The sequence below is a fragment of the Somniosus microcephalus genome, unplaced genomic scaffold, assembly GCF_052327205.1.
Source record: "Somniosus microcephalus isolate GS21.2 unplaced genomic scaffold, FLI_Smic_1.0 unresolved_chr9, whole genome shotgun sequence".
Lineage (NCBI taxonomy): Eukaryota > Metazoa > Chordata > Chondrichthyes > Squaliformes > Somniosidae > Somniosus > Somniosus microcephalus.
Window position 1 is genome coordinate 30,994,982 of NW_028225187.1, and position 17,657 is coordinate 31,012,638.

The 17,657-nt window shown below is 41.6% G+C and overlaps 1 long non-coding RNA gene across 2 annotated transcripts; it reads left to right on the forward strand.

The window, feature by feature from the left end:
* Positions 1–1,950: 1,950 nt before the first annotated feature.
* LOC147085011 (uncharacterized) lies at positions 1,951–9,625 on the forward strand. Of its 2 annotated transcripts, XR_015075886.1 has the most exons (3): positions 1,951–3,567; positions 3,698–3,783; positions 5,136–9,625. It is a non-coding gene; the product is annotated as an uncharacterized LOC147085011 (long non-coding RNA). The 2 variants fall into 2 exon arrangements; XR_015075885.1 differs by having other exon boundaries at positions 1,951–3,783.
* Positions 9,626–17,657: the final 8,032 nt, after the last annotated feature.

The window sequence follows — 17,657 nt, forward strand, 5'->3', positions numbered from 1 at the left end:
ATTTGCCCAGTTAAGTGTTTTTATTTCCCTTTGTGCTGTTCAGAATTGATATGCATGTGGCCGAGGGGTAGAACAATAAGTGGCAGCATCATTCGTGGTTAGTGTGAGGAGACGATGCATCCTAAAGGATTTGTAACGCGGTATATGGTAATATCTTACATGTTTCTGTATATCTTTTCTGTATTGATTCTGTATTAATAAGTCATTTAATGCACGTTTGTAAAAGTTTAGATTTAATGTGAATGAATACGTTTGCAGTTAAACAAATCCACCTGTACAGCAATATTTATTGTACAACTTGCTGAAGTAGGTCTCTTCCTGTTTTATCCAGAAAATTCTTCAAGAATTTCACAATCGCTTGGGTAAGTCCACGCAATAATTAGCTAAATAAGCCGTAGCTATATCCCTGAATATACTCAGTCTCTGTATAGCTGAACTAAACGCGGTAAATGCTTGTGCGGTAGATTTTATCAATTGCATTGAACTTTAATCTGGCATTACGGATCAGCCTCCTGTTATAGAAAACACCATATTTTAATTTAATTTGAGTTGAATGGGATTGAAAAACATGTGGTTTCTACAACGCGTGTCTGTTCTGCTACACCACTTTTTATTCCGGGCACCGAGTTGGAAAATCTGCCCCATTGAAGATAAGCCTTTACTGTAGCTCGCACTCAAACGATTACACTCCCTGCAGTCTATAAGGAGTGATCATTTTCTAAGTTATGTCAGTTGTACCTGAACTTCCTAACTTAAACAGAGTGAAATTCACCCTGCGTGGCACAGTAAAAGGGGTGATTACAAATCGTTTTACAGTCCGCAGATTAGATTCCAGTGACTTGTAAATGAATATTGGGCGGAGTGTAAAAACTGTTGGAGTTTCGTTTAACCCTGCTCTCCACCACCACCCAAGAAGAAATTATACCCCAAACTCTTCAATCACTCAGTGAGCTGGACTATTCTTTAATCCTCCAATTTAATCCTCATGTAAATCATAGGGAACTGAAGCATTCTAGGATTTGGTGTGCAGGGCGATTGCGCATGTAGTTAATTTTAGTAACATTCACACAGTGACTATCTCAGGCAGTGGTCCATTTAACTGAACAAGCTTTTCTGGATACAGTTCTACTATTGATCAGCTTGAACAGTGTTTGTTGGCTTGGAATATCTAGTCCCCTTGTGAATCCAGTCGCTGTTTATTTTCCGACTCCCCTATGCTGGACATCATTCCACATGTGTTTTAACCTCTGACTGAATGTTGCTTGAACTTTCGATACGCTTGTGTGGCCCTCAGTTTGAAACTGTGGCACTCTTCTAGAGCTTTGGTATGGAAGCACATCTCTATACGCATTACCCAATCCTGTCATAACCATAAATAATAATTTTTAAAACTTCTCCATCTTCTTTCAAGATTGATTTTTTTTTTAATTACTCCAACTCCTTTCAAGGCTTTATCTCCCTGGTTTTGTAACTAATCTAGTGACCCAGCCTTTATATTCAACAAGCGTCTAGTATGTTTCTCTTATTAAAAAGATATCAACATTGTATTCACTGCGCCAGATGTGGGACATCTGCTGGGCAGAGCACAGAAAGGAAGATCTGGTCGGAATGATCTCTTGCTGAAAGCAGAAACGCTTGATTTCTGTTCCATTAAGTACCGTGAAAGGAAAATCCTGCATGTTCTGTAAAAGATGTGTTAACCTCTCCACCATATTCTCATCTTTGCATTCCTTCAACATGATTCTTAACAAACAAATGGCAGGAAAAATCATTGATACCCCATGAACTTGCATCAATACCAATTATAAATTTACGGTTATCTTTCTTGATTTCTGTGGCCCTCAATTTGTAACTGTGGCACTCTTCTTGAGCTTCGGTATTAAAACGCATCTCTAAGCACATTCCACCATCCTGTCATAATCATAAATAATATTTCAAAAAATTTCTCATTCTTCTTTCAAGACTAATTTTTTCAAAATACTCCAACTCCTTTCATCACTCTGTCCCCTTGGTTTTGGAACTAATCTAATGATCCTGCCTTTACATTCATCAAGAGTCTAATATGTTTCTCTTATAAAAATGATATCAACACTGTACTCACTGCGCCAGATGTGGGACATCTGCTGGGCTGACAGCATAACGTATGTTCAGTTGGAAGGTATCCCTTGCTGAACGCAGAACCGCTTGATATAAACACATATAAAACACATCTGTATGCACATTTCCCAAAAACCTCTTAATCATAAATAATTATTGCTAAACTTCGCATTATTCTTTCAAGACTGAATTTTATCACAATACTCCAACTCCTTTCAAGGCTCTATCGCCCTGGTTTTGAATGTAAGCTCGTGACACGCCCTTTATATTCAACAAAAGAATCAATGTTTATTTTATTAAAATGATACCAGCACTGTACTCCCTGCGCCAGATGTGGGACATCTGCTGGGCAGAACACAGAAAGGAAGCTTGGTTGGGAAGGAGCTCTTGCCGAAAGCAGAACCACTTGCTCCCTGTTCCATTAAGCTGCGTGCAAGGAAAATCCTGCCTGTTCTGTAAATGATGTGTGAACCTTTCCACCAGGTTCCTCTTTGATTTCCTCCAACGTGATTTTTAGCACAAAAATCATAGAAAAAATGTTTTTAACAAAGGACATGCTCCAATACCAACTATAATTTTAAGGTTATCTCCCGTGATTTATAAGTTACACGGTGGTGATATATCTCAACATTCTCTACAGTTCCTAATTCACTTTCAACACTGCACCCACTTTTTTTTTTAAACTGATACCCAAATATCAATGATACATTCTTCCTTTTATTTGGTATTGAATCCTCCCTTCCATTTAGGACACAATGGGTCAAATTTGCTTTTCCAATGGAGTTGAAAGCAGGTGGTAAGGGATGGCCGGCCAGTTTTACACACAGCCTACTTTCCATTTCCAAATTCGGCTGGAGTGTAAGACGAGCGGCTGAGCCTTTACCACCCATATTCTGCTGGACGGTAAAAGTGAATATTAACTTCAACTTTCCAACTTGCCGCTCGGGCATAAACTGCCATTTCTGGTCAGCCGTCCAATTGAGATTGCGCCCGATTATCCTGTGAAACAATTTCGAAGCTATGAAAATCCGGCGAGTGCTGTTTCTTACTGCCCAGCAGTAATGTGGATCATATACCCCCCGCCAGGAGACACTCTTACTACGTTACAATCTTCAACCATAATCAGTATAACTTAATTTGGGGCCGCAGCACACAGCGAGCACTAACGAATCTATTGCACATTTTGGACTCGACCGATTTTATTTTCCATAAATTTCAATGGATCAAAAATGATCTAGAGGATTTCTAAATGGACAGCCGATTCGCTACATTTCGCTTTGCGGTGTCTTCAAGGACCAATTTCTACTGAAGTGAGTCATGATAAGGGAAATCTGGAAAATATCTGAGGTAATTCAGGATCTGCTGAGAGAACGACGTTAGACCCCTGGGGAGGAAAGTGCCACGGATCGGCAACCTGTCTACCTTGAGCTTCTTCAACTGGTCCAATGGATGTGGACTTGCAAGTTTAAGGTTATGTCTCTTGTAAACTGCTTGCTTGTTTTTGATATTTATTCTACTATTTCATCTTATTTGAAAGTAACATTTCCGTTGTCCACGATTATTGTTAAACTTTAATCTCTGTGAACATTTCCGCACTTAGGGAGGCAACTAGAAACAGACCTCCAAGTGAAGAGAATTCTGCAGGCAATTCCGAGTCTGCAGGTGTGCGATCAGCTCAAAGCACCGGTAAGTTCAACCTGATCAGCATGTGATGAACCGTAGATTGTTTGGGGTAACATTTCCATCGGAAGTTCTCTCCAATATCGTTATCACTTCGGCAGAAGTTAGGCTACAACTCCAGAGAGATCACCCTTTCTGCAAGTTTTCCACGGAAATTCCACCAACGTTACGACGAGACATTGGGAAAAACCACATAGAGTTTCTATTTCCTTCTCTGCGTACACTCAGCACAATCTAGCGTTAGGTTTTCTTCTTCACTGTCTGGATATTGACCTATTATATCTCTAACATTATCTCAAAGTCTATGTCAGTGGCTGGTCTACATCTATATCTGTGTCTATGTCTATGTCTCTCTCTATGTCTATTCCTATCTCGAACTCTATGTTGATCTCTATGTCCACCTCCATCAATCAGTCTTTACCTATCTCCATATCTATGTCTAGCTCTATCTTTATATCTCTACTTCTTTATCCACCTCCATCTCTCTATCTCTACGTATATCCCAGTCTCTCGCAATCTATCATCATGCCTCACTATATTTCTTTACATTTATCTCGCTTTCCATCGCTCCATCTCTCTCTCTATCTATCTATTTGTATCTATCTCTATTGATCACTCTGTCTTGCTGGTTACAACTCTATCTCTCTCTGTCTATGTCCATTTAGATATCGATCTCTAGCTCCCCTATCTCTACGTCTATGCCAGACTCTTTCTATATGTTTATGCACCTCTATTTGTATCAAATAATTTATTAGTATCTCTATCACTGGCTCTAGTTATTTGTCTACCAGTAACTCCAAATTTATGTCCGTCTCAATCATCTCTCTGCCTCTGTGCCTATCAATATCTATTTCGATTTATATCCCTCTTTCTCTATATTCTATCTCTATCTTTATCTCTATCACTATCACTATCTCTGTCTCTATCTCTACCTCTGTCTAAAATCTCTACTCCCTATCTCTTTCTCTAAACCGTCATTAATCTCTGATATTACAGTCGTACTCTTATGGACACCTGTTGCTTGCGAAACTGTGTAAATCCTGAGTGAAATATGATGGCTCTCTACAGAATAAAATTGTGCCTTATGTAAAGAATCAGAAAGTTAAATTATACTAATATTGCAGTTAATTTACTTGGATACTCTTAAGAGCCGAGATGGATTTCCTTCTCCACCACTCGGTCGAACGAAATAAAAGTGATCTTACTGTCCTTAGATATCTTTTTCTTAATCTTTATATTCGATCTGATAATTAATTCCTTGTGAAAACATATCAAACGAGTAACAGAAATGGACTCAAAATGTGCAATACAATAGAGAATTTTGCATTGATAGAATGTTAATTTCCTTTCATGGAAAGTTTGAATCTTCTGACTGTAACGAGGCTCATGTGACATGAATCATCAGCAACTGGAAGGCAATCGAGAGCCTGAGCACCAAGAAGATAAATACAGATGTTCGGAGTCTACAGGAATCTACAGAAAATTCTGAAGGCAATAGTTGAAGCAAGCATGTTATTCCTACAAGTGACTAAAGAACAATATTGCTGGGGAGCACCTCAGTTCGTGATGTTCATTCAAAGCAAAAACTGTCAATCGTCACGATTCAACCACGATTTGGATTTTTCTTCACAAGAGCCTCTATGTACAGAACCTGATTCATTTCATTGCTGTATACAGCTGTTGATGCCTCATCACAGAGAATAAGGGGCCCAAGTTGAATAACTTCAGCATCTGTTTCTGGATGTAGATGCCATGAGGCCAATGATCTAATGAAACTTTTGGTAAACTAGCTTCCTGACTGTGCCTGAAATATTTTCATTCTGACCTAAATGACTTTCGATCGCTTGGACATTTCGCTTGTATACGCCAGATTAATAACTGCTTACCTCCCAGATGTTTCGGGACATCTTCTGATTGATTGATTTCGCCTGGAGTTTCTGTATTGGTACTAATTGTCTGCTTATAAACCTGGATGTATCATTTCAGCTACTGAAGAATTGGATTAGGTTCTGGACAGTTTCATGTGTAAGCCTTATTCATAAGAACATAAGAAATAGGAGCAGGAGTAGGCCAATCGGCCCCTCGAGCCTGCTCTGCCATTGAATTAGATCATGGTTGATCTGATCCTAACCTCAAATCTACTTCCACTCTCCATCCCACCCGAACCTATGTGATCTCCCAGGAGAGGAGAAAAACCAGATAAAAAACCCAATGGCCAATTTGGGAGAAAAAATCTGGGAAATTCCTCTCCGACCTATCTAGGCGATCGAAACTCGTCCAGGAGAGCACTCTGTCCATGTTATTCCTACAGTACTTACCTTCTGTAAAAGGTGACCTCCACCCCAGCCAGCAACAGGCCCAATTTACTCTTGAAGGACACCTAGCTGGCAGCCTGTTCCCGAGGTCTCCACTAATTCCTGTGAATAGAACCATCTCCTGAAATGTAGCACAGAATTAGAACACAAGAAGTAGGAGCAGGACCAGGCTACACGGTCCCTGGGCCCACTCCGCCACCCACAGAGCCATGACCGATCCGAACCTAGACTCATGTCCAATTTCCTGCCCGCTCCCCGTAACCCCTAATTCCCTTTACTTCTAGGAAACTGTCTATTCCTGTTTTAAATTTATTTAATGATGTAGCTTCCACAGCTTTCTGGGGCAGCAAGTTCCACAGACCTACTACCCTCTGTGTGAAGAAGTTTCTCCTCATCTCAGTTTTGAAAGTGCAGTTTCTTATTCTAAGATTATGCCCCCTAGTTCTAGTTTCACCCATCATTGGGAACATCCTCACCGCATCCACCCGATCAAGCCCCTTCACAATCTTATATGTTTCAATAAGATCGCCACTCATTCTTCTGAACTCAAATGAGTAGAGTCCCAATATACTCAACCACCCCTCATATGTCCACCCCCTCATCCCCGGGATTAACCGAGTGAACCTTCTTTGTACTGCCTCGAGAGCAAGTATGTATTTTCTTAAGTATCGACACCAAAACTGTATGCAGTATTCCAGGTGCGGTCTCACCAATACCGTGCATAACTGCAGCAATACCTCCCTGTTCTTATATTTTATCCCCCTAGCAATAAAGGCCAACATTCCATTGGCCACCCATGCCAGACTATTTCCCCAATTCCATGATCATCTGCTGCACCTGCATACTAACATTTGGAGTTTCGTGCACCAGGACCCCCAGTTCCCTTTGTACTGCAGTACTTTCCAGTTTCTTGCCATTAAGATAATAACTTGCTCTATGATTTTTCCTGCCAAAGTGCATAACCTCACACTTTCCAGTATTGTATTCCATCTGCCAAATCTCTGCCCACTTATTAGCCTGTCTATGTCCCTTTGCAGGTTTTTTATGTCCTCCACACTCACTACTTTCCCTCCCATCTTTACATCTTCTGCAAACTTTGATATGTTACACTCGGTCCCCTCCTCCAAATCGTTAATATAGATTGTAAAGAGTTGAGGACCCAGCACCGACCCCTGCTGAACACCACTAGTTACTGATTGCCAGTCTGAGAATTAACCATTTATCCCAACTCTCTGCTTTCTGTTAGATAACCAATCCTCCACCCATGCCAGACTATTACCCCAATTCCATGATTTTTTATCTTGAGCAAAAATCTTTTGTGTGGCACCTTGTCAATTGCCTTTTGGAAGTCTAAATACACTACGTCCACTGGTTCCCCTTTAATCACCCTGTATGTTACGTCCTCAAAAAACTCAAGCAAATTTGTCAAACATGACTTCCCCTTCATAAAAGCATGCTGACTTTGTCCTATTAAATTATGTTTATCCAAATGTCCCGTTACTGTCTCCTTATTAATGGACTCCAAAATTTTACCAACCACAGATGTTGGGCTAACTGGTCTATAGTTTCCAGCCTTCTGCCTACTACCCTTTTTAAATAAGGGTGTTACATTAGCAGTTTTCCAATCTGCCGGGACCTTTGAATACAGGGAGTTTTGGAAAATTATTACCAATGCATCCACAACCCCTACCGCCACTTCCCTCAAGACCCTAGGATGTAAGCCATCAGGTCCAGGGGATTTATCCGCCTTGAGTCCCATTATTTTACCGAGTACCAATTCCTTATTGATTTTAATCGTATTTAGCTCCTCCCCCCCTAGAGCCCCCTGTTTGTCCAGTGTAGGGATATTCCTAGTGTCCTCTTCCATAAAGATTGAAACAAAATATTTGTTCAGCGTTTTTACCATCTCCATGTTTCCCACCATTAATATCCCTGTCTCATCCTCTAAGGGACCAACATTTACTTTAACCACCCTTTAACTTTTTATATAACTATAGAAACTCTTGCTATCTGTTTTTATATTTTATTTAATTTACTTTCATAATCTATCTTCCCTTTCTTAATCAATTTTTTAGATACTTTTTACTGTCTTTTGAAGGCTTCACAATCTTCTATCCTCCCACTAGATTTGGCTACCTTATATGCCCTTGTTTTTAGATGGATACTTTACTTAATTACTTTACTTAGCCACGGATGGCTGTCATTTCTTTTACACCCTTTTTTCCTCAGTGGAATATATATTTTTTGAAAGTTGTAAAATAACTCCTTAAATGTACACCACTGGTCATGTACCGTCTTACCCTTTAATCTATTTTCCCAGTCCACTCTAATCAATTCCGCACTCATAACTTCATAGTCTCCTTAATTCAAGCTCAGTACGCTTGTTTGAGATCCAACCTTCTCGCCCTCTAATTGAATATGGAATTCAACCATGTTATGGTCACTCATTACAAGGGGATCCTTTACTAGGACATTTTTAATTAATCCTGACTCATTAAACAGGACCAGATATAAGGTTGCTTGCCCCCTGGTCGGTTCAGTTGCATACTGCTCAAGAAACCCATCCCTAATGCACTCAATAAACTCTTCCTCAAGGCTGCCCTGCCCAATTTGATTTGTCCAGTTAATATGATAGTTAGAATCCCCCATAATTATAGCTGTTCCCTTATTCCAAGCCCCAACTATTTCCTGATTAATACTCCGTCCAACAGATTTGCAACTTTTAGGAAGCCTATAGACTACGCCCACTAGTGTTTTCTTCCCCTTATTATTCCTTATCTCCACCCAAACTGTATCTCACAATCCTGATCCTTTGACCCAATATCATTTCTCTGTATTAGTGATTCCTTCCTTTATTAACATAGCCACCTCACATCCCCTTCCTTCCTGCCTGTCCTTTCTGATTGTTAAATACCCTGGTATGTTTAATTCCCAGTCATGGTCAACCTGCAGCCATGTTTCTCTAATGGCCACAAGATCATACCCATATGTAGTTATTTGTGCCGTTAACTCGTCCATTGCGTTACGAATGCTACATGCATTCAGATAAAGAACATTCAAATATGTTTTGTATACTTAGTCCTTGCTTTTTCCCCTTTTACTACTTTACATTTTACTCCATACCTTCTGTCCCTTCCTGACACGCTCTGATTTTTAATTCCCCTACTGTTACCTAGGTCTATGACCTTCTCCGTTGTCATTTTTATTATTTGCTCTCTAGAAACCTCCCTCCTCCCCCCCACCACTTATTAGTTTAAAGCCCTCTCTACAGCCCTGAAGCTATTCTTTCTGAAGCATTCCGAATATTTGTTACCCTAATAATTCTCTGCAGGACAATTTATTTCAGTGCTATGTTTCCTTGAATATAACATATTGACGTTGGAGCACACCGATTGGCCGATTTTAACTTGGCTGTATCATTTCAGCTCCTGATCAGTTAGGTTCGGGCCTCGATATTTTCACGTAATAGCTGATTGGCTTTATGTAAACTTGGCACTCTATTTTGGCAGCTGAATACATAATTTTAACCGGAATGATTCTCTGCTGGCTGCCCTCTTTCAGTGACGGGATATTCGAACATTTCTCATGGCATTCGGAGAAAACTGATTGGCTGATTGTAAGCACAGTGGGCTCTTCCAATATAAAAATAATCGCAATTACTATTGCAACACATATGATCAGGAATTTTGGTAACGTACCCGTCTGAAGTCTGTTCCCTATTACTGAATGAACAACACAGTACTGAGCGCATTCTGCTTTTCAATGGCAGGTGTAATCAATATCTTAGGAAGGGAATATTCTGACTGATCTGTAACATGAATCGTCTTTCTTATAAGATAACTAATTAGATGAATGATTAACTATTAGTAAGCCTGAACATGAAATAGCTACGTTGGTTATTGTTGAACAGACTGGGGAAGGGGACGAATCTCTGGTTGAAAGGGTGAAGAAGTGCGAATTTTTGAAATAAATCTGAGTGTGGAGATGCCGTGTTGGATAGTTTGAACATGAGCGCCGGGTCTGATACACTTGTTTATTAACCTGACCTGTATCACCCGTGACTTGACTCACTGAAAGTGATGGAGGGGTGGAGGGGGGGACTCTTGCATGTTTAACGCTGCTGTGTATGAAAATGTTGCTGCAGTTAGTCCAAGCACAGTATGTGACTTAAAGGAAGTCGACAGCGGTACAGGTAATTTACTGATACATTGGGTAAACATAGAGATAGGAACAGGAGTAGGCCATTCGGCCCTTCGAGCCTGCTCCGCCATTCAATGAGATCATGGCTGATCTTCGTCTGAGATCATAGCTGATCTTACCAGTTCAGTACCCCGTCCCCGCCTTTTCTCCGTAACCCTTAATCCCCTTAGCCTTCAGAAATATATCCAATTCTCTCTTGAAAATATTTATTGAATTAGCCTTCACAGCCCTCTGTGGCAGGGAATTCCACAGGCTCACCACTCTTTGAGTGAAGAAATTCTTCCTCATCTCTGTTTTAAATGATTTGCCCGCTATTTTTAGACTGTGGCCCCTGGTTCTGTGCTCCCCTGCCATTGGAAACATTCTCTCTGAATTCAGCCTGTCCAGGCCTGCCATAATTTTATATGTTTCGATGAGATCCCCTCTCAACCTTCTAAACTCCAGTGAGTACAAGCCCAAACTATTCAATCTCCCCTCGTAGGTCATTCCCGCCATTCCAGGTATCAGCCTGGTGAATCGCCGCTGCACTCTTTCCATGGCAAGAACATCCTTCCGCAGATGGGGCGACCAAAACTGTACACAATACTCCAGATGCGGTCTCACCAGCACCTTGTACAGCTGTAGTAAGGTATCCCTATTCCTATACTCGAACCCCCTTGATATGAAGGCCAACATACCATTTGCCTTCTTAATTGCCTGTTGCACCTGCATGCTCTCCTTCAGTGACTGGTGCACAAGAACACCCAGGTCCCTCTGCACTTCCCCATCTCCCAATCTATTGCCATTTAGATAATAATCCACCCTCCTGTTTTTACCCCCAAAGTGGATAACCTCGCATTTATCCACATTATAGTGCATCTGCCACGTATCCGCCCATTCCCCCAACCTGTCCAAATCGCACTGTAGCCTCCTGACATCCTCATCAGAGCCCACCCCTCCTCCTAGTTTACAATTTCAGATGGATGACAGCATAAGTGCAGGCAGCATCATTGATTAGTGAGGACAATGATATTGAAGCATATTTAAAAGCTACTCACAGTTTGATGTGGTGTAAATGATTCACAGCATAATAGTTTCGCCACAGACTGAGGCAGGCAGGATTGGTGCTCGACACATGGCATTTTAGTGCCTTGAAGAAAGACTGGGGAGGATAGTATTTTGTGACTGAATGTCGAGGAGAACTGAAGATTCGCTGACAGACTGCATTTTACAGACTGGAACAATGGTATTATCCTTTGCAGTTAAAATCCAGACAAAGCGACATGGACAAGATTTAATTGGTTTATAACATATTAGTAAAAATATAACTTTTTAAATACAGGATAACAAAACTGAGTAAGTGTTATAATCATTACTATTTAGATTGTTGTTAGACAACCGATATTCTGGTAATGCTTGGGACAGGAGTACAATTATTGATTCACAGCCAGCCTGCTCAGGGACACGAATTATCAAAATAAAATAGAAGCTGATGGTGTGAATGACTTGCAGGCAGGTTGGGGATGAAAGTTATTACCAACATCCAAAGACTTGGACATCTGAAGTATAATTTGAGAACCAGCAATGGACAGGGTTGATGCCAGTATGAGAGCAGGAACTAATAGAGATGCAGCGGAGAGGGTCAATATTGGGACTGTACCCAAACTTATAGGGCAATTTAGAGAGGGTGCAGAAGAGATTTATTAGAATGGTTCCCGGGATCAGGGTTTACAGTTACGTGGATAGACTACAGTAGCTGGGGTTGTTCTCCTTAGAGCAGAAAAGGCTAAGAGGAGATTTGATAAAGGTATTTAAAATCATGAAATGTTTATGTAGATTAAATAATTGAAAATCTTTCCAATGACTGAAGGATCGATAACCAGGGGGGAGAGAATTAAGTTGATTGGCATAAAAACAGACGCGACATAAGGAAAAATTATTTTAATGCAACGAGTGGTTATGATATTGAATTCATTGCCCAATAGAGTGGTGGATGCAGATTCAATAGCAGCCTTCAATAGGGAATTGGATAAATACTGGTAGGAGAAACAAACTTCAGGGATATGGGGCATAAGCGGTGCTGTGGTACCTTGAAAGAGCCGGTGCAGATTCGATGGACCGAATGGCCTCCTTCTGTGCTGTACTATCCCATGCTTCTATAAAATTATATACCCGTGCCAGTAGGACACTGATATGGTTAATAGATTCATACAGCACGGTGGCATAGTGGTTAGCACTGTTGCCTCACAGCGCCAAAGACCCGGGTTCGAATCCGGCCTCGGGCGACTGTCTGTGTGGAGTTTGCACATTCACAGAAATCACAGAAACCCCACAGTGCAGATAGAGGCCATTTCGGCCCATCGAGCCTGCACCAACACATATCCCACCCGATCCCTGTAACCCCTACACCAACACATATCCCACCCTATCCCTGTAACCCCACGTATTTAATCCCCCTAACACTAAGGGTCAATTTATCATAGCCAATCAACCTAACCCGCACATCTTTGGACTGTGGGAGGAAACCGGAGCACCCGGAGAAAACATTCTTCCCGTGTTTGCGTGGGTTTTCTCCGGGTGCTCCAGTTTCCTCCCACAGTCCAAAGATGTGCGGGTTAGGTTGATTGGCTATGATAAATTGACCCTTAGTGTTAGGGGGATTAAATACGTGGGGTTACAGGGATCGGGTGGGACATGTGTTGGTGTAGGGGTTACGGGGATCGGGTGGGATATGTGTCAGTGCAGGCTCGATGGGCCGAAATGGCCTCTATCTGCACTGTGGGGTTTCTGTGATTTCTGTGACAACACATACTCAGTAATTAGAATGTTACACCACCACAATAACAACTTGAATGGACACATTTTTTAAACACAGTCAGCACTGAATGTGTAAGATATTCCATTGCCCTGCATGTCTGCAATTAAATGGCTAAACTTATCTAGAGTGCAAAAATTAACGTTAAATTATAATTAGAATATTGGCTCTGTAGAGCCAAGTTAACGGTTACCTGGAGTGAGCCAGATGCTGGGACGAGATTGGGCAGCTAAAGCAGATACACTGGATAAGCCTGTGTTTAGGCTTCAGTAATTTGTGAGTTGAATCGCCTCTTTGTAAAACACCGGGTTAAACTCTCGGGACTTTAATGGTTAATGGTGCCAGTGTGAAACACGTTCAGTGGTCACAGCTCACATTAGTTGCAGCCCTTCACCTCGGTTCCCTCTCAACCGTTGTGCCAGGCCACACACACAGAGCGGGTCTGACCGCTTCCGTAAACCCGTGAAAATAACAAGCCTTCAGCCTGGGGCCACAGATCAGTCCAGTCTATGTGTTAACGGTACAAGATGCGCTTACAATAAATCATGTTCAAAACAGTTTCCAGAGATGTCTCCGGCCTGTATTCCAACTGTTCGCTTCTGATAAGAATGTATTTTAAAACTGCCAGGGCTAATTTCACGTTTCAACGTTAGGGTGAACTCGTCATCACGGTTTAAGTTCCCCTTTTCTCCAATGTGGTCAGAAGTCACACTGATCTCAGTGCGCAGTCGCGTGGTGCATGGGCAGTGAGCTCCACAGCTGCAGACTGCTCTCGTGGAACTCGCTCCAGCCGCTGTCTCCTCATTCCCCATAAGTACAGACTCGGGATCTGCGCGTGTGGGCGTTTGGTACTGAAGAAGTAGAACAGTGTCATCGGCTGAATGTGGGCGGGTACATTTGTCGGGAACAGGAGTGGGAAGCGGAGCAATGCGCTTGGGAATAGATTGTTCTGTGTTTGACGGAATCGATCTGTTCTGGCTCTCAGTGCAAATGTTCACCCACACCTGACTAAATAGAGGCTGCATTGAAAAAAAAAAAATATGATCCATGAGTTCTTAAAAATTGGCTTGGCTCTCTCGAAGGCGAGTGACTGTCTGCAAAGTGGAAAAATGCAATGATTTGGGGAAAGGGCAGGGGAGTGGGATCAGTTAGCAAGTGCTTTCGAAGATCCGGCACAGGCACCAAGGGCCGAATGGCCTCCTTTTGTGCTGTATGATTCTATGACCTCACTTTTCAGTTAAAATGAACTGAAAACAGCTGAACCGAAGCGAGCGGTTTCACAGATGGAATGGAGCTTCTGCTTGGAGCCCCCGCTTTCTAAATGAAGAACATCTGTCGCCTTCTGATCCTCTGTAAGGGAATCTCAAATATCACTAGTGCCTTTGAAAATCTGCGTCATTCACCCCGGACCCACAATCAGATTAATAAGGCTCATTCTGTAAAGGGCAGCGACGCACTAAATTGATATTGACAGTTTCTGAAAGTAAGACATTTATTTAAAATGCGTTGAAATGTCCTTACTATGTTTCAATTTTAATCTGAATTTAGTGCAACAATACTGGGTTTGATTCATCAGGGTAACAGGATCTTTCTGCTCATCTAAAGAGATCCACTTTACTATAACAGGTTGCTTCTAAACAGCATAATATTTTTGCTTTACCAATTATTTAGCCTCACCTGCAGAAACAGCTTTCAAATGTCTAATTTTTTTAGTTTTGTTTATAAGTAGGAATTAACAGCTTATGCACTTCATATGAAGTGTCGGCATTGTCCCATTTGTTTCACTCTTACTAAATGCTATTAATAAATGCGGTGAGCTTTGCAGTGCTAGGTTTCTGTGGCTAGCTGTTAATCTTGGTCTAAAGCATTGCTTCATGGTTTTGTGTGGCACAGGCTGGCTTCTTGTTTAACATCTGCTATAGAGAGACTGGGATAAAGATAGATTTATAGAGAGATAGAGAGGGACAAACTTTCACACAGACACAAACACACACACACAAGCAGATAACGAAAAATGCAGAGAGAGACCGAGACAGAGATAGAGTCAAAGAGAGAGAGATGGAGTCAATGAGTCAGAGTGAAAGAGGAAGATTAACACACGAGAGAGACAGAGTCACAGAGATACCTCAAGTCATAGACACAGATGACTGAGAGAGAGAGACACACAAAAAGAGGCAGAGAGAGAGAGAGAACATGAGGGAGAGACAAGGAGGTACAGACACATAGTTAAACACACAGGTAGAATGGAACAACATGCAGTGGCACAGATAGCCAATGAGAGAGAGAGAGCGTCAAATAGACAGAGAGAGAGCAACAGAGAGTGACATGCAGACAGTTACACTGACATATAAGGCAAGTCAGAGAGAGAGTGAGACCGAGAGTTATAGAGGCAAACAGATGAAGACCGGGAAAGTGTGACAGAGAAAGATTCAGCAAGGGACAGACAGAGAGAGCCAGAGACAGACAAGCAGAAGGCAAACATTCAGGGAGGCGGTGGGCTAAAGATTCCGTGAGAGAGAGCGAAAGAGAGAGAGGCAGAGCGAGAGACACACAGATAGGGACAGAGCGAGAGCATTAGTTTTTTTTCACTCACCTATGAGCAAACATTATGATTATATTTTTTAAATTACTGGTGTAAGGGAGAGCAACATACCAGGCACCATTTTGAATTTCAGGCTCATTTAATATATGCTGCCAAACCTGGAGTTAACAAAGCTGAAGAGATAACAGTTACTTTGATTTAGCTTGAACTAAACTGACGGCTTCAAGGCTTTTGGCAACGAAATTTATAATTGTAGATCTTTAATGTTAATGTCTGATGCAATTTACTGGCATTTAGACTGGAGTGATTCCTTACGGTCAAATGTCATTGAGACTGCCTTGCTGTGAGATGCTGATGTCAGCGCTCTGTTGTCTGTTTAGCCAATGCACCACAAGAGATGAAAACAGGAACAAATAACGGGGTTTGCATCTTTAGTGTACCACAGGCTCTTTTAGCAGAACCTCATCTATTTTAATAACATGACATTAGTTGTGGGACCATGTCAGCCACAGCTAGTTCCACAGCTTAATGCGGTAAATCTTAAATGATGATAAGTAATTCTTAACTTGTCTGTTCTTGGCCTTATAATCGCCCCCATGTTTTATTTGTTGCACAGCACATAAAATCCACCTTGTGAAAATAATTGGCCAAATTAAATACTTGAATCATTCACCTCATTGAATCCTAGCTGGACAAAAGGCCCAGGTTCTACATGCTAAACAATGAAATACACACACATCTGCATTGATCATTGACCTTTTTGCAATTATTTTTGAAAAGGTTGCAGCATTAGGCGTTGCCTTAGTAGTGTGATTCCTCTGGTCTGAGGCGTGATAAAATATTTCTGCAGCCAGCTGCTTGATCATGCACTGTCTTCACGAGCAACATTTGCCACCCAGTCAAAACTTGTGATGCTGATTAGGCTAAAGATGATTTAAATGATGATAGAAACATTTGAAATGGAGTAGCCCATTCAGCCCTTCGAGGCTGCTGATTTTTCATTCAATTATACAATGGGTGATCTGTACCTCAACTCCAATGACCCCCTTTTGCTCATAATACATTGTTGCCCTCACTCAACTAGTGTCAGCCGTGGCTCAGTGAGCAGCATGCTCGACTCTGAGTCAGAAGGCTCGTGCATTCAAGTCGCACTCCAGAGATTTGGGCAAAAAATCTGGGATCAAACTCCAGTGCAGTGCTGTGGGAGTGCAGCATTTTCAGAGGTGCCGTCTTTCGGATGATACGTTAAAGCGAGGCCCCGTCGGGGAGATTATCCCCGGTGCCCTGGGCAATATTTGTCCTTCAGTCAACATAACATAAACAGATTATCTGGTCATTATCATCATCACTGTGTGAAAATTGACTGCTACTCTTCCTACAGTGACTACACTTCAAAAGTACTCCACTGGCTGCAAAGCGCTTTGGGAAGTCCTGAGGTTGTGAATGGCGCTCTAAAAATGCAAGTCTTTCTTTTTTTAACTAAAATATATCTTGATCGCCGTATTGGCCGTTCCAATTTACCACCAGATTCCACAGCGCTCTTAGCGGAGTGAGTTGCAATTTCTCAATACACAATGCATGAAAAGGTGCTTCCTGATTTCCATCCTAAATGGACTATCACTAATTTTGAAGAAATGTTCTCTTCTCCATGACAGAACAAACACACTCATTGGCTCTCAGAACAATGGCTCATTTCAATCTTTGTCAGTTTCCTTTCATCCGGCAGCAACTTTCCCATGTAGTACTCAGACCATTAGGATCTTCAACAATAAAAACATCTTATCTTTCTTCGTGAGATGGTCAATTGACATAATTCGATGTATTAATATTTTACATTTACATCAACAGAACTGAATACCTGGCAGAACGTATAGACTAGCAGCAAATGTGGTACCGCCTGTTTTGTGTCCCTGCCGAAGTCGAATTTCTCCCCCTGGGTATTTCCTCTTCAGCTGCCTTACAGATGAGCAGCTTTGGTCAAATTTGAAGATGGTCTCAGATAATGAAACACATTTTACATTGTCTTCTC